The following is an 18,476-nucleotide window of genomic DNA, read 5'->3' as shown; positions in this document are numbered from 1 at the left end:
TTAATTAACTGCAAATGCCTACAAAACCTTCGATATCAATGACAAAGAGATATTGGTGAATTTGTTACAATTATAACTATTGAAAGCTTTTATTTAATTCAAAAAAAAAAACAACCTACCATTATTATTATTATTTTATTTTCATTATTTATGTTACATTATTTAACTTAGTGACACTTTACATAATTCCTTTCTGCGTTTTTAATGAATTCATTCGATTTTTAATGAATACATTAATTCGATATTTTTATGTATAGAATAAAATAGTAACTAAAATAAGTATATTACCGCAGTTGAGTCAAACATAATCTTTTTCCATTATAAGATCAATTTTCGTAATACATGTGGAAAGCATATTGGCTTTAAATATTCCGAACAAAAGCAGAGCAAAAGAAATTTTTAGCTTATAAATCATAGAAAGTTTAATAATAGGTTTGAGAATGTTTTTCTGTAACTTTTATTACTCGATGAGCTTCTATAACAGAGGTATTTAGAAATTTTTTTTTTTTAAGGCGCTAGCACAGTTTATATTTATTTTGTTTATTTATTTTTTATTATTCTTTTTTATTTTTTATTTTTTATACGTATTATCATGTATTCAGTTTCAGAATAAACAGCTATTCCATATATCGGGATATACTATTTTCTTCTGTGAAATGAAATATTGCCATTTATAATTTCATACCTTAAAATGTAATTACGATTATGCAATTAAATAATATTATCTCGAAGTTGCTCGGTTCCACACGAAGCAACATAAGCTGTAGATTTTTATATCTATTATAGATATTAATTAATCATTTGAAAATTAACTTTGAAAATATAGATTACGACTACTGGACAACTGCTTGTATTAATAGGTTTGTGTAATAATCATTTTTTAACCGGCTTTATAATATAAAAAATCTATATTTTATTGCAGAAAATAATGTATCTCTCGATAAGTGTAGAATGTTAATAATAATTTTCTGCAAAATACTGCATATAGCAGAATTATTTATATCGTTATTTTTTACTGACTCCACCTTTTACCGACCATATGCAATCATAAATACATCAATATTTGAAATAAAAAAAAAAAAAGAAAAAGAAAGAAAAAATTAATTGAAAAAAATTCTTTTAATCGTCAAAAAAGGGAATAGCGTTATATTTTTCTCTTCGTATCCATCTAAATCACGGAATACATACCATTAGCGAATCTCTATTTATATCAATAAATTCATTGTTAATTACATACTTTGATGAAGCATTTAAATTTAACATATTTCAATTTTCACATAAAAATAAATCAATGTTCGCCTTATAGATAAAATAATTCTTCGTATGTCTCATAGTCAATGATATGAAAATCTCTTTTTAAATGCTCGAAAAAAATTTTTATGAGAATTGTAAATTATTACACAACTTTAATTCATTTTTAATATTGCATAATCTTAAATATAATTGTATGATATTAGATACCTCAAATTGAAATTAATAAGTGAATTATCTTTCGAATATGTGTATTTATTGATTCAATTTTTATATTACTAATATAATTAATAAACTCAATGATCAACAATATGTACAAAAACATTCCATTATGTACATAAAAAGAAATAATAATTTCTTCATCCATAAAACCTACGAAAATATTGAAGATTATTTCTTAAGATTTATATTAACATTTGAAGTTTTAAATAAAGACATTATAATAAATATTGACAAAAAACTTGGTATATTTGGCATTTTTTATTTTACGTCAAAGTAATAAATTTATGAATTACACCTAAGTTGATGTGAATTTCTGTGCTTGCAAGCTGAGCTGTGGACTTTCTTAATAAATTATTAATTGTGAACGAAATCGGTATGATCTAACCAAAAGTATCATCATAAATTGTTTGAAATAATAATGATATTAATAATAATTTGCGATGAATCGTGACTCATATGTTTGAGTTTAATTAATAAAAAAGAAAAATTTTTTCTTTTATTAAAGTGTCATTGGTAGTGTGTGTCTAAGATATGACTTATAATTAAATTTAAGCTAGATGTCTTAAGAACAAAAAAATCATATTTCAAACGTTAAAGAAATATGCAAATTCATTATCCAATGTAAAGATTTAGACACGCTGAAAAATATAAATAATTATTATTACAATATATATTCTTTGCCTTATGTATGTAAACATTTTTTACCACAACAAGTGATCTATGGTAGTCTGTAAAACTTCTATATGAATTGTCATTTTTAAATGAAATAAAGTATGAAATAAAATTCTAAATGCACTACTACATTCATTAATAATAATCTTATAAATTTTTCTTATTATAATTTTTTAAGTGTTTATTATTATCGTTTTTTAAGTGTTAATATTAAAAAAAAAAAAAAAAAAAAAAAAATTAAAAATACCTGACGCATGAAAACTTTAATTCCCCTTATATCGTCTTACAGAATGTTATCTCTGATCAAATTTTTACACGTATAGCCACCCAGTCCTTACTCAAATCCCTATTATCTTCCATTTTATACTTTTTCAAACTATTTAGAAACTTAAAATTCATCTACTATACATTACTTTAGAACTGTAATATATCCAGACTACAAAGCTTGATTTATCATATCAAAGGAAAAATAAAACTTGCACCGTTGCCATAATTTATTTGCAACATTGTATATGGAGTTAAAACAGCATCTCCATAGTTTATGAGCTTCCAAGAAGTACTTATAGCACACTCTGCGTCTAATTTACACCCAAGTACGACAACAGAATAAGATATGTGTTGATATATTTCTTCCTTGTAATTTCTACGGAACACCTGACTTGCTATATCCGATTAGATCATTATCATCATTATAATGCTTTATGAATTATTGTATTATCGATCTCGATAATGAATTTAATTACGTCTTACACGCTCCTTGCTTTTTAAAGAAACGCTATTAAAATCTGTTTGTATTTTTAATGAATACAGAAATACGAATATTAGTTTCTTCTCATTTGTACAATTTATGTATCTACGTAAAACTCTGACAATGGGAACATAATTATTCTTTATCTGTTTATAAACATATCGAAAAAGAGAGAATCTTTATTCCTACTTTATGTTCTCTTTTCAATTAAATTTTATAAATGTATTAGGTAAATACTATGGGAAATTAATTGAATTAAACTAGCAATAGATAACATAATATGAGTTAATATTGAAAATTAATGTACAGTGTAAAAAGAATTGAATATTTAATTGCAAGTTATAGTCTTGAGTACTATAATTGACATATTTATATTAATTTTGATGCCTAATGATATAAAATGTATATGAAGTTATAGTGAATACGAAAAGCGATTTCAACGAAAGTTTTAAATAAAATCTTAAAACAATAATTATTAATTGCTCGAAATATATTCGAAAAAGATATTTTATATTTCAATATATAAATATATTATATTATGTCGGTATATGAAAAATTGACTGTAATTGTAAGTTATTTTCTAAGATTTAATAGATACTTACAAGTGTATGTTAAAAAAAAGAAATTTATCTTTTTATTTATAAAAAACCATACTCCGTTTTTATACATTGTAGAAATGAGAATTGAGCTACCATAAATTACAGATACATAAACAAAAACGAAGCTTCAGCTACTGAATTATATAAATTTTCTTTTATTATTATATCTCATGGTTTCTATAAAAAATAAATTAAAAAATTCGAGCAGATATTAACTTGCGTGATTGAATGCAAAACAAATAGACAAAATTCTACTTTATGAACTAATTATTAATGTTCGAACGACGGTTCAATTTGCTTTTATCTTATTTTCCACTTTATACTAAGAAAGTATTCATCAAACTAGTTATAAGCAATATTATTTCGAAGGTATATATATATATATATATATATATATATATATATATATACATATGTTTATGTATACGAAGTACCTAAACAACACCAAATCAAAAATAAAGCAAAGTGCATTTTATTGAAGGATCATAACTCAAAATTATTGGACAGAATGTACTAGACAATTAACTTCATATCTCTCAAAGTAATTAAGATTTTAACAGATTAGTTTCAGTAAGTTATGGAATGCATAATTTTCTATCGAAGAAGATTATATAAAATCATTTAAACTTGCATTTCCTATTATGTCTTCAAAAGTTTTATATAACATCTTCTTTTAAGTGGCTTAACATTGTTTTTTCCCCCCATCAAATTAATTTCAATATCAATTCTCAATATCGGTCATTTTATATTTCATTGATAGTATTATATATATTATACTAAACAAAACTAGAAGCAGAATTTTATTTATACAGACTTTTACATAGAAATTCCCAGCTACTCTCATAGCTATAATAGATTTGTCAATTTAAATGAAATTTAAATGCAATTACATGCTTCGAAAATTTTGACGAATAATATATTCATCACTTTATTATTCATTTGTTAAAATTTAAAAGTATTGCAAAACTTTATCTTGACATTTTAAAGGAATAATTATGCTGACATATTTATTACATATTACTATAATAATTTTTATTCAAATAATTTTACTGAATTTGCATATAAAATTCTATACTTTAATAATATTATTTATATATTATAATATACAATAGCTCTAAACTCTAAATTACTATTATCACAAAATATCATGTTTCTTAAAATCTTTGGCATTTTCATTATTCAAAATACTGACATTCGACAAATTCAAAAAATAAAAATCATTATGCCCACCGACTAAAAATAATACCTATGTATTACTGCGTCATAGTTTTGAATTTATTTTAGATGAAAAAGGGAAATAGTTACTTGCGAAATATCAATTTAAACATCAATTATAAAAAAAAAAAAAAAATACGTAAAAAATTATCGTAATATGAATAACGAATAATTGATTATTTATTGATTATATGATTTATTTTACTTATTTTAATAAGCTGCAAATCTTTCTATGCACAATGATTCTATTTATTTTCTCATTTAAAAAATTAATTTAAAAACTTGCTTAATAATATTTCTCAATTATAACAATTAATAAAAGATAATATATTAAATATTTATATACAAACGTATCGCTTTTGCCGAGAGATTATAAATATTATTTGACTAGCATGTAAATAATATTACCTAATACATCGAAGTTTTCTGGAAATATTTTTCGTCTGTATTTTCATTAAAGAAAATATATTGCCACTATTTACATTCATTTTGTCAATAATAATGAGATTCTACATTCTAAAGTATTTCACTTTCTTTATACTGGATTTAATTATACTCTTTATTGCTTTATGCAGCAATCATCAGTTATTTTATATTTACTTTATATCAGTTTTTTTTTTTTTTTATTAAAGAAGTAATATTTATAAATTTGTTTTCTTAACTTATCCCTTTCATTCGTAACTGACGTTTGTATTAAGTCGGCGATGTGGCTTATAATGCGTTTCTCGGATAATAAGCAACGTTAACTATGGTAATAAAATTATGGTTAAATTAGTAATTAATTTTCCATAAATGAAATATGTTAAAATTTAATACAGAAATTTGTAGATAATTTCAAGAGATAATGCAAAAGAACATAGAAGTTCGGCGTAATATGTTGGCAAGTAATTCTTTCCTACCTTAGCAACTCTACTTTTCAGCACTCAAGAATCAAATATTATTTCAACAATTGTTTTGTTTATGATAAATAATATTATATAAGTATAAATAGAATTTATAAATTTCAATCGACGCATTTATAAATTTCAATCGGCGCATTTATAAATTTGAATCGGATAAGTGGATATGAGACAGAAAAAAAGATTTATTTTCTTCTGAACTTGACATTCCCTTGACGCTGAGCGAAATGTATGCTGATATAATTATATTTGAAAATATTTCTGATAAATTTTAATGCACGGTACTTTCCAACAAATTTACAATTGTAAGTAATATTCATTTGTACTTCGTTAATTTTTTTATTATAATTTTGAAGAATATTTCTTCGAAGCTAGTAAACCAATCAAAATCGATAATAATATTATATAAATAAAATTGCATTAGAATTTACAAATAAACAATAAAAAAAGTTAAATTTAATTGATTTTCGATAATTTAATAAAATCGATTTTAATAATGTACAAATATTGTAAAACTGCAGTTTTACAAGTTGATTTTAAAAAAGCAAATTATTCCGTAGCTTTAAAGTAATAAATTTCCGTGCATTATTGTGCTTTATGATCAAACAATAATATCGAATGGATATGAAAGTAGAAAAAGTAACCAATACATGATCGTGGTTGTATTCGATCAAAATTAAACTTTTCAACTTTCGCCTATATTAAATCTTTCCATAGAAACTTTAATTAAATAAACAATGAGGATACACTTTGTTCATCTTTTTAATATTATAAGATAATGAGAGTATTTTTTAACTTTAAGTCTCACATATAATGTGTATATCAGTTAATAATTGATCGGTTTTGTAATTGTATAATTTACTTATTCAAATTTTATTTTCGTTTATGTTGGAAAATGAATGTAACATTTTTTTGAAAAATTAAGGCTTAATGATACTTTATTTATTACATATCACATTGGAAATCCTAAAAAAATATTTCCGTAATTTGAAATGTATAATATATTTATATATGCAAATATATGCATATTATATAGAATAAAATTGATATATAATACAAAAAATATTTTTCAATTCTGATAAGTTAATTTATTAATTTATTGTGCAAATTACGCTCGTCATCAGACACGAATTTTTACTTGTACGTTCTATTTCATTTTTTATGTATATAACTTATAACTATATTTTTACATTATAAACATTTTTAGTTATGTAAGTAATTATATTACATCTAATGAAATGATTTTATTATTTATTATTAATTATAACATTTACTTTTTCATATTTATACTCTACGTGATCAAGACTTCGTCAAATATCAAATTTAAATTTCAAATCCAAATGTCTCAATTTAAATTGTAGCAAGTTTAGCAATTTTATCAATGATTTAGTTTACAAGTAACCACTAGGTGTCGAAATGTGATGTATCGTACTTTTGCGGTAGAAATATCATAGAGAATATATCATATGTCATACGCTTCAGTTCACATAATACACGATTCATGATTCATATTTAGTTCAATGTTTGCATGAATATTTGCACAACGATTTTATTCGTATTTTACATATACATATACATATATATATATATATATATATATATATATATATATAATAAATTTTTATATTATAAACTTATACTGTAAATTTAATGATTTCAAGAGTTTAAAATATATAGAACTAGGTTACGCTAACTGAAAGAGTCAAGTACATTATATCGGCTGTATAATGTACTCGACTCATAAAACATAAGACTAATGTTACAGTTTAATTTCTTAATATAAATATTATTACTATTCCGTTAGAAAGAAAAAACCCTGTGATAGAAACTCCGTACTCGCTTTTTAAATTTAATCTAAGTAGCCTTGGATCTAAGTAGTGAGAAACGCAGTTCAGAATTTTCTCCATACCTTACATATCTAACACACAGACATATTTTGTAATAATTTTGAGAATTGTAAAAATTTCTTGTTAAGACTTTTTAAATACAAAGTGCAGCATCGCGAACAAAGAGCACGAAGACGATTCGTTTATATGACCATAGACACTACTGGCCCTTGGCAATATATAATAGCCTCGTGCTTATTATAAATGTTCGACAACGTGAAATAAAGTTCAATAAGCAGGAATGAGGAAATGAATTTAATTCATTTTCAAATTGATGAAAGCTATTTGTAAGAGTGCAAATGCTTTCGCAAAGCCATATCGGAAAGTAGCAAAGTTTGCTGCTCGCTATGAGTTTACATCCTAATTAGGTGGTCGAGGCTTTGTATGTCGTTACACAGACATTGCGCGTGCGTAGTAATCTGACTATCCCGCGCGCATCTGTTTAAGCTTTGCTATGCATTTGGAATGTTCATACGTGTGTGTACACCTCAGGTTGCGAATATTTTTCGCGCCAAGCCGCACTTTAGTTGACGCGTGCATTCGCTTCACGAACATGTATCGTGACATGAAAATCTCATGGACGGTGCTGCATTCTTAGAAACGGCAGTCTTGTGATTGCGTCTTACCATGAAATTACTGTTCATTCGAATTCTCGAAATGTCGATTAAATAAATAAATGAAATTGAGTGAAAAGAGCCGAAAACATACTTTGATAATTCGTATTAACTGAAGCTTTTGCTGCAAATGTTCGTATTTTTATCGTAACTTGTCAATTTTTCGTTTATACGTTTTATCAAGCTTCTACTGTCGCGTCTTATTAGTGTGATTTACTTAATAAACGTTTAATGTAATCCTTTATTAAAAAATATCATTTTTTATTAATAGTCAGAGAACGCTTTTTGAAATTTAGATCTTTTGTAATAGAATACCTGTTCCGAATAACTTTTGGCGTGTACATATATTTTGAAAGTAACTTGTGCATACAACGTCTAATGAGATATCTAAAAATAATTATTAAATTTATGATATAATCTTTGTTTTCTCGAAAACCTTTTTAATTAATTAAAAAACTTTTCAATTGCTTATAATAGTATTCACTTACGTTTTTGTTTTACAGAAAACCTTTTTGATCTGTACATAACACATTGTTTTAATTTCGATGCTACTGAAATTAAAATTACCTCAAAGTATTTGTAATTCTTAATGAAATAATCTTCTAAGTCTTTAAATTATTTACATTTAAAACTTTCAGAATATATTCTGAATGACAACACAGCGAATAGATTAATGGAATCGCAAAATTTTAATTAATTTTTTCAAATAAATATAATATCATATTGTTAATTAATTACATGTTTTCAATTTTGAATTATCTTTTAATATCACAATACGTAATATTGGATTCGTACGAAATTCAATCACATGAAATGATTCCGATCTTTATGCCGATAGTACACATAATAAAATTTAAGGGAAGCGATTCAAATTTTTTTTAATGTTTAAAAATCTTTAAAATATAATATGGAAATCAGTAATTATTTAAGAGATATTTAATTATGCAGTTAGTACGATTATTACGGAAATCAATATTATGATAATTAATTTTTACTACATATGCATATTAATTATATAATCATTTGAAACTTTCAATGTAAAAAATATTTTATATAAATAAGTAATCTCGAAATTTGATAAAACATTTGTATATATATATATATATATATATATATATGTATATATTTCAAATTAACTATTTCCATCATAAAAATAATTGAAAAATTAGAAAAAAATCTTAATGCAATCAATATATTTTATTATTTATAAATCATAAATAATATATTTTATAACTTAATATATATTATATAGCGTAAGTTCTTGTTGCATCCGACTATAAATATATAAGTTTTTATACACATAGTACTTTAATTGTATCTTATACACTTTAACTACTTTAACTGCCAATAAATGTATAAATGTCATTTCCAAATCTTTCCACGCCGTATGCTAAAGAAATATTTAAAATTCTGATTGTATATAGTTATTTATTATTACTTTATAAACTTAGATTTAAACATAATCAACTATGTTGTAAAAAACAATTAATTAAGTTCAACGAAATATGGCTATTTTAAATATTTCTTTAGCATATATTAATAAACAATGAGTGTTAAATCTGTCAGAAATTCCATCACATATTAAAACAATCTCAAGCAACTGCCTAACAAATTTCAAACTATGTAAGTTTAAAAACAATTATATATAATATTCTTTACTAAAATATAAATAAAATAATAAAATATTAATATAATTTGACTGAAATTAAATTACTTTATTTACAATTTTAAACTTTATGTCAACCTGAGATAATTACATGCTTAATTGATACTATGTTAATTTAATTTATTATAAACTTCAATTTTCAAAAAATTTATAATTTTTGAAATTTACTTTAATTTATATGAGTAGAAATTTTTTATAATTTACGTATACCTTTGATAATATAATAATTTATTTTTCCTTTGAAATTCATAACGAAAATTATTTAATAAACCATTCAAGCATTTTCTAAATAAATAATTATACAAATGTAAAATTTTAAAATATATATTTTTCAAATATAAGTATTTAAATAACTAATTTAACTAACACAATCGTCATTTATACAAGTATGTACAATTGCATAAATGAATTACATAAACAACTGCTAATATTAGTTTAATTTCTATCACTGTTTGAACTTATTCTATTGTCGCAATATTTGAATTTAATAATATAAAGTAGTAATATGATAATTAATTAATTAATAACAATTACGGTACTTCTTATTGATATAATTTTAAATATTAAGTATTTGGTATTTTTAGATTTAGTATTCAGCGTTGTAGATGTTTTAAAAAATAAATTATATAATAATATAAGTTCATTTAATAGTAATTCCATATATAAAATATAAGATAAATCATTATAATTCAATCGTCTTACCTTAAATACATTATACAGAACCTTCGATCGTTAAAAATTACATGAATCAAACAATTTTTCGATAACATGTTACCTGAATAATATGAAAACTAAATAAACTAATATCCAGATGTATATATATATATATGTGTGTGTGCGTGTGTGCGCGCGCGCGCGCGTGTGTGTGCGTGTGTGCGCGTGTGTGTGTGTGTGTGTGTGTGTGTGTGTGTGTGTGTACAGTAAATGAAAATAAACACATTATATTATTTTAATAATATAACTAATTTGTAGATTGATTTGTTGTATCACATTTTTTAGATACACTTTTAGTATTTATAAATTTTTTAATACAATTAAAAATTAAAAATTAATATTATATAAATATATATGTGTTGTATATTAAAACACATGAAGTACATGTTGTATAATAATTAAATATTTCTATCACAATTATAGTACATAACAATACAATTATTATACATAATCCTTTATCTTATTGAAAACTAATTTCGGTAAAAATTGCGTAAATAATTCATGATACAAATGCATTTACAATTTTCAATAACTCAAAACTATTTTTTATTAAAGTATTCAATTATATTTAATTGATTGAAGCAAATTTAAAACATAAATATATTTTTCGATATACTTTTCATAGATATTATCTATAAACGTATAACAATAAACTATTATTTATATTTTTGTTATTTTAGTAATAGATTGTGAATTTTAAATCGAAATAAAAACTTTTATCACTAATTACGTATCATGTAAACGCAATATATTTGTTGAATAATTATTAAAAATTATAGCATATGAATATATTTTGCTTAAAAATATTTATATATTTGTTTTCATTAGAAGTTTTATTATTTTATCATTCGTATCCTTATTTATTCTTTTAACTGTGGGATCTTTTTTTTCTCTCTTATATTTTCATTATACATGAGATTTAATCAGTGAATCTTTTAATTATATTACAAAATATATATTATATCATTTGCGATAATGCGAATTTTATATTTTTATTTTATTCGAAAAATTTAATAAATTCTAATTTACATTAAAAACTACATAGCAATCTGAAAATATCCATTCATTGCATTGTGGCCTCCACGATCCAAATCTTCTTATTGAGCAATTTAAATGAGCTTAAAATTTATATGACGTCAATTTATTCATTTTACAGAGTTCAGATTTCACTAAATATGCTAAAATTTTATAATTAAAGCTTCATCGAATTGAAATTCTTAAATTCACTTATTATTGGAGACGGCAGTTGTTCGTATGGAAGAATAAATAGAATTTGTACTCTCATGAATTATCATTCGTCTTGTCACTGAGGAACAGCGAAACTTTAAACCCAAATGCCGTTAGTATAGAAAAGTGCGTAATCTGCCGTTTTTTAATTTTTCCAACAGCTCCGTCTATATTTTAACGGGATTGTTGAAAGTTGAATTTTCCAAAGTGTACTTTCTCCTTTATCTATATTATGTACAGCTTCACATATAGCAAATAATATAGCAAGTTCGCTACTCTTGCAATAATATTTCTACAAGACTACGTTAAAATAATATTGTTCATACCGCCGTGACATTTGTTCTAATAACTTTCACATTTACTAAAGCATTGAATTGCATTCTATAGCTTTATTTTAATGTAATAGTGCACTTTATGGCATAGAACATACCTCCAGCTTTTTATATTTCTAAATATTCGCTTTATCTACTTATTTTTAGCTAGACTCTATATTCTTTTACGTTTTAAAAATTTCATCGTTATAATCCATGTTTATGCATTATATGGCCTACTTTTTATATTTCAAATAGCTTATAGACGATTTTATATTAAAAATAAATTACATGGCAGTTGACCTTGATTTTCATGTGATTCGAGAGTGAATCTTGGAAAAGGTCCAAAAATTTGTAAGATTTATTGTTAAACTAAGTGTACATAAAATGATTCCCCAGATATAGTTAATGAAAATAACGTTATCAAAGGTTCTCTATTTTCTTACTTTGATACTCATTTCAGAAAAGCTGCCTACTAACTAGATCCACCTTATGAGCAATTTCGCTTACGAGTTTCTCTGCCTTCTCGAGGTATCATTAACTCGAATACTTTGTTTGAAATTCCTCATATCGTTATTCTTCTCTCGTTCTCTCTCTCTCTCTCTCTCTCTCTCTCTCACACACACACACACACACACACACACACACACATTGCACGCGCGTTTAATTTAACTATTTCACTTGCTTTTGTTTTGCTTACGTACTCTACAAAATCCATTGTTATTTTTCTTTAATGCTATAGTCATGATAGTTTAATATTTAAAAAATTACTTAAAAAATTAATTAAATTTTTTTTATTTATTTTTCATATAATTAATATATGATGATGATTATAATATATATTATAATATATATAATTAAAATATCAAACTTTACAATTGAAAAATTATTTATGCTGTATATAAAAATATTCAATTTTTTATTTGATACCGATGATAAGTATTTTTAAATATATATTGATGATACTTTAAACAAATGTTCATTATTCTCTGTATAGAATCATATGTTCCGTTTATTTTGTCTATAGCTGAATTTTAATATTAATATTATTTGTTTAAATGTAAATTATGTAATAAAACGCATATATTAGATATTTCAAATGCGTAGGTCTTAAAATATTAATTCTTTCAAATCTCTACAAATCAAATTAGTAATATTTTTAAAATTTGTTATAATTAATCATTTTTTCGTAATTAAATTATTTATACAAATAAATTTTGCAGTATCTGTATCGTCATATTATTTTTGCTGCTATTACATATCTTCAATGATATAATGATATAAATTTGTAAATATTATATAACTAATATATTTTAAGTGGTACAATATTTCTATATATATATATATAGCAAAAGGACTTTGTAAAATTAATGTTAATATTTAATTCAAGTATCGACATGTTTTTTAATGGTTTAACTGATAATTTTGATCAACAATTATTTCCTGCATCATAATTATATTGATGTAAGCATATTTCAAAAAACCTTTGAAATACCACTCAAAATGAAAGTATTTAAATTATCCATCAATCACATTTTTGTTTACAATCTCTGAGTAATGAACTAAACTAGAAGTGGCGCTTGTTTATTTATCTGTTAAAAATTTTTTTACAAAAATAACTATCTTAAAAAGACGATCACTTACTTGTATGTATTTTTTTATCGTATGTCATGTTCGTTTGTATTTTTGTATTTATAATATTTATTAATAATTAAGAACTCGTTAATTCGCCTTTACGATGGACGTTTATTATTAAATATTCACATAGAAAAATATTATTACAATATATAAATTATTTTATTACATTAATTTTTTTTTAATTCTTGCGTAATTTGCGTAATTCTAAATATACGGTAAGGGGTTTTCGTATATATCTACTGCAGCCTCATTTAGCTGAAGTTTATTAAGTAATTTTAGCTACACATACATTGTTATAATCTGCCACGTTCTTTGTATGACTTTGTATAGTACCATATACCTTTAATAAGTGTATTTCATTTTTGTAGTTTCACCTATCCTAAATCTGTCTGAATCCAGGCTATACTTCTCGAGAGAGAATACCTTACACAATATCTACAATATAAAACGGAAGTATATTTCTTTCGAGCGTATTAACATATACATGAAAACTTTGATTAGTGTAGTAATTATTTAACCTTTACATTCATTTATTTTTAATTTACACAATTTACTAGAATATAGAAGAAAATGAAACCTAATGAAAAATATAGCCAGATGAATATTAACACTGATTCTATTATCCTTAGAAAATATTTTTATATATTCATTTACATAATGGACATTCAATGTTTCCATTCAAAATATTTTTCTACGAAAATTCAATGTTACATTATTTTATTTATTGTTATTCGACATCTATATTATTCAATAGTTATTTTCATAATATTAATTATATTTAACTATTTTCTCATTGTTAATTTTGTATTTTATTCTATCGAAAGTATTTTTCAGCATAACCTGAAATACGATTATATAGTCAATATAATGGACATATTATTTCGATTTGGAAATACTATTGAATTAAAAAAATCATATAATTTAATGACATAATTTTGATAAATTTACCCATTAGTTAAAAATTGAACAGTAGCTGTAGATAAAATGCACTACCTATATTGCAATTTTTGACATCTTTCGTTTGCCTTTCATTGCTTTCTACCGCATTCAACTTTCCTTCTTACTACTGCCCGACCTAAGCACTATCCCAACGCATAATCTTACATGTATCCGGATTCATCTTCGTTTCTCTCCCTTTTCGTTGAACCAACTACAATTGTGTATTCCGCCCCACGGCTGTCGACGTAGCAGCTCATGCACATCTCGCCTCATCTTCCTGCGTTTAAAGTTTCAATCGGGATCTGCATAATTTATATTATGCAAAGTTGTGCAAAAGTTGAGACACGGTCGCTTATGTATACTCGAGTGGGGTGGTAGACGGCAACGTCGTCAAAGACGATGAAGACGCGGAAATGACATCGCGGAACTGCTGTAGGACTTTACACAGACTTTTAAAAGTTGTGTCCTTTAATGCATTGCTTCTATAAACATATATGTGTATCGATATCGCGTGTGTTGCGAATGTACATGCGCCCATAAGTGTATTAGGATTGAATTTATCAACATACTTACATAAGCTTCGATACATTTTTCCATATATGTTGAAATTACAATGTCACACTTAACTTATCACATTTATGAAAAATAAACAATGACTTTCTATTTCGCCATATTTATATTTTTTACGTATTATCACTCTTAGAGCTTTGAAAGATTAAATTACATTCTATGGATATCTACGTTAAAAAAATGTTTAGAAAATTACAAGTATTTCACTAATTAAATATTAATGTGCTCTCTCTCTCATATCAATTATCAATCAAAATATCCTTTTTCTTTCGTTAAAGTAAATGTTTTACAAAATCAAAAGTACAACATAAGGTACAATTCGAATGCCATTTAACGTTATAACCATGTTTTATTAGCATGATTATACAATTGCATAGTTAAAGGCCGCATGTAAAGATGTATGATATGCTCAAACAAATATAAATGACAATCAATAAACAGTTTAATGGCTCGAACGTATAATACTTAAAATAATTAATGATAAATATATCTAATTGATCATGTTATCGTGGCAATTTAATGAATACAACCAATTTTTCTATATATTTACCTAGTAGATACAATACTAAATAATTCCATTTGAAAACAAACTACTATAATTCAAAAATATTTTAATGACACGCATGTTTAATTATTCTAAAATATTGCATAAATGCACATTTATACAATCTAGATGGGTTGAACAAAATTCAGAAAAGGCAATCGTCTCTACCTTCTGCCAAAGTAAGCACAATTGACATAGAGGATACATTAAATTGCGTTTGTGATTTGTCGTAAGCATTCCATACAAAGACAATAGATAAAAATGTACAATAAATCAGAATCGCTTCTAACAACCGACGACCGAGAAAACTATCAATAAACTGTCGTTTCGAGAATACAAGGACTTGTCACAAAACTATTGTGGACGATGGAAAATCACCAAATAAATAAGATAATATCGCTTGTGCGTTACGGTATTACTCATTTCTAAATTAATTAAACATTACCTACAGTATTATTTTAATTTCAATTAAATGCCATTCTTCCATAAAATGTTGAAGTTAACATCTATGAGCATAGAACCAATGTGTAGCTGTTACGTGAATTTAAAATATTAACAATAATAGTGGTTATAATTAAAATGAATTATAAAATACGTAATTTTATAATTTTTCAATATCAACTATTTATGGCATTAATTATGTAATGCTGCTTGAAAACTGACTTGAATTTATTAGATAAAAGTAGCAATTAACGTAATAGTAATAGTAACATAATTAATATTTTTCCATTTATTGGCTTCGTGGCCGTTATTATGGTATTCGTATTATAAATACAATTATACGTTTGTTTCTCATGTACCTTAAAAGTCTTTAAAATTCTATTAATTTTTTTTGTTTTTTTGTTTGTTTGTTCGTTTGTTTTTTGTTTTTTGTTTTAATTACAGTATATGTTGAACTCATTTAATGATTTTATAAGCGTCAGATGCGAAAATTCGAAAAACCTCTGTAAATTTTTAAAACTTAACGTTAATTATTTATTTTATGATTAATGATAGGCAGACAGAAACTTTAAGAAAATGAATATTTATGCATACAATATCGTTTTCTTAATTGAATAAATTTATTTGATCAACAACTATTTCTTTTATAACATTTGATTATTGTTCGAAAAAACTTAAGTTAAATATCCCACTTTTATTCGTAAGTTTAAAATATTTAGCTGCTTGTTTTTAAATGGTGGATGGGAAAAAAATTTCATAAAAAGTTAGAAAATTTTAGAAATTTAATTATACATTATATTTCTATATACTGTAATATATATAACTAATTCATTTTCAAAAGACTCAATATAAATAGATAATTAAGAAATTTCTATATTCTATATCTTTTGTATAGATATGAAAAACACTGTTTTATAGCAAAAATATAAAAATTTAAATCCTTTACTAATTTAATTCAGACACTTGTTAAGAAGTTTATTTTGATTCATCAGTTATTTCTAATGGTATTTAACTGTAATATTCACGAAAATGATATTTGCTTTTAAATAAAAACATAATACTTCTTATTTTTCATAAAAATTTGATTAAAAGTTACGGAAGTAATTATATATCTATTCTAATAATAGGCATTTATATTATTATAATCAGTACGTGAGAAATATCAACCATCTAATAAATAATCTATCTATAGGTTATCCAAAACCAACAATGATTTTCAATAAATAATAATATAGCACAAATTTCCAAATAATTAATAATGGACAGTACTAATACTGTTGAAAAATTGAAACATCTACAAAGTTATACTGAGCACAGCATCCAAGATGAAGATCTACGTAAATATTTATCGATTCAGCATTCACAATACTCTACCAGACCATTCTGCTACTTGAAACACGAATTTTTACTGTTTATAATAATATAATTGAAAAATGGGTGGGGCCAAGAGCTGCGCCATCGTCTTAGCGTATCGCCCTGGGATGGCAAATGGTCAAACCATTATCGGCCTAACGTTTATAGATACTTTTGTAATGAAAAAAGCCGTTTCTGTAGTTTCGATTGTTCTTTCCAAGGCAGTTATGCAGAAAAATAACGAATGAAATTTCGGATTAACGTTATCGGGAGGATTTGAGGTGCCATGTTTCTGGTAATGTAAAATATCGGACAATAATTAATAATACCGAATGAAGAAGGAGGGAAAGTGACATGTACCGAGGTAGTTTGGTCTCGACAGGCGGTTATTTCTTTACTCGCTATGAAAATACCAGTAAACCAACATTAACAGAGTGGAAACGTTTAAGAAGAGGAACTAAGGACGAGTGTAACGAGTTCCTTTAAGCGAAATTATCTGTTGAGAAGAAATTAAGGGAGAAGGATGTGGATAACCCCTGATGATGAGTTACCACAATTGTTAAAAAAAAAAAAAAAATCCAGACGTTAACGTATAAACTTCACCTTTGTAGGCTATTCTTACGAGCAAATTTTCAACGTTCCCTTCATTTCCTTCTCACACTTTATAAACCGCTGGGCTAGAACAAAAAATTATTTGTCGTGAGAGAAATTTGTCCTCGACACGATATTCCAATAGCTTTGTCCGCTCGATATGAACTTGACAAGCAATAGCTGGTATTTCGACCAAAGGCAGACGTTTCAAACAATATAATTAAACATTGCATTAATATTATAACTATTACACTACGCCATTGTATTATGAACAATATGAACAATATTATATAAAAGTTTTGGAAACAATTGTATTTAACATTAAGGTAGGAGTTATAATAAACTATAGAGAAAGAAATTATGCCTCAAAAAATAT

This window comes from Ceratosolen solmsi, unplaced genomic scaffold (genome assembly GCF_000503995.2).
Source record: "Ceratosolen solmsi marchali unplaced genomic scaffold, CerSol_1.0 scaffold47, whole genome shotgun sequence".
Taxonomy (NCBI): domain Eukaryota; kingdom Metazoa; phylum Arthropoda; class Insecta; order Hymenoptera; family Agaonidae; genus Ceratosolen; species Ceratosolen solmsi.
This window is presented reverse-complemented; position numbering follows the sequence as displayed.